We start from the raw sequence: 1,524 nt of genomic DNA on the forward strand, positions 1-1,524 counted from the left end.
CTTCTCTATGAATTTACGTTCTCTGCATAAAGAAAAGTTTTAGCAAAAACGTATTTCCAGGCGTTTAAAAATGATAAAACACTGTTTAATTAAAGTGATCGTTTAATAAAAGTATCCTTTTTTCGAATTTTTTTTTCTGTCGTCTAGAATATTTTAGTACTCTAATGAATCCCCATTTGCTTTGGCGGCACAAAATAACCTTTTTTCATCGATTTTGCTAAATTTTTAAGTAAATTTAAATCTAGAGAAGCCTATTCTGCCTTAATTGCTGCTTTAAGCTCGTTGGTGGTATGAAATTGGCGATTGTTGGCGTAAACTCTTCTGACTAGTATACCCCAAATGTTTTCTATTGGGCTTAGATCCGAAGAACACGCCGATCAGTCCATAGTTTCTATCGAACAATCGGTCAAATACTGCCTTGTTTCCTTGCGTACGTGGATTCGGATGTTGTCTTGCTGAAAAACGAAGAACACTTTGCGATTATTCTAAATAAACAGAAGGGGACTATATTTCTAAACGTTTTTATACTATTCATTTGCGATGACGTAAACTGTATATCAAGACTTGCTTTCGATGTAAATGTACCCCAAACTATAACAGAACCTCCACCGAAGTTGCGCTTGGAAAACAAGATGGGGCTCTTTCGCAAATCTCTCCAATAATTTACAAAACCATCGGGTCCATCAAGGTTTAATTTTTTATCCGAAAATATAACCTTTTTAGAAAATAATATGAAATTGGGCAACATTAAAAATATTCCAAATATCTTACTGCGTCCCAGTTGGTGTCTAGGTGTTTTTCTGTAAACTGAAGACGCGCCAGGTTGTGCAGTGGCGTGCCTCTTCTCATTTTTGATAATTTTAAATGATTGCATCTCTGTAATGTGCGCCAAACTGTTTGTGTTGAAACCTTATTTTGAACAACAGCGGCCAAGTAGACGCAAGACTTACTCGAGTTAGAAGCTTTTCTTATGATTGCTCGCTGTTCTCGACTTGGTAGTGATACTTTTCTTCCAACGGGCTTCAAAATGTTGTAATTCGCAGGACTCCGTAAAAAATTCCGGATAACACAACGACATCTGCCTGGTTTTTTTCAAATTAATTTGATTGACAAGCTTGAATCCTTTTAGGCCAAAATTTTCCCACGCTTCTCTCGTGATAATATTGAACCCTCGGCTTTTTAGGTTAAAATGAATAAAATTATAATAAAAGTGATCCAAAACAACAATCAGCACATTCTATCTCTTCAGAAGCTTATTTTCGACTAATGTCTTATCATTATGAAACGCCGAAAAGACTAGCAAAAGTGCAGCTTCTTGGAAAAAGATAACGGTTCTACAAAATTGAGTGAGCTTTCGCACCAAAAACAATTGATGGAAGTCTTGAGTCTATAACTGTTAAAATACCGCCAAATAAAAGAAAGTAAAAGAGAGCTTATGGTAGTTCAAAAATTGTATACCAGAGGTGTCTTATGATTATGAAACGCACCTTATAAGCAATTATAAGTTAACAACTTCGTTTGACC

Source organism: Anastrepha ludens, chromosome 4 (genome assembly GCF_028408465.1).
Source record: "Anastrepha ludens isolate Willacy chromosome 4, idAnaLude1.1, whole genome shotgun sequence".
In the NCBI taxonomy this organism is placed as follows: domain Eukaryota; kingdom Metazoa; phylum Arthropoda; class Insecta; order Diptera; family Tephritidae; genus Anastrepha; species Anastrepha ludens.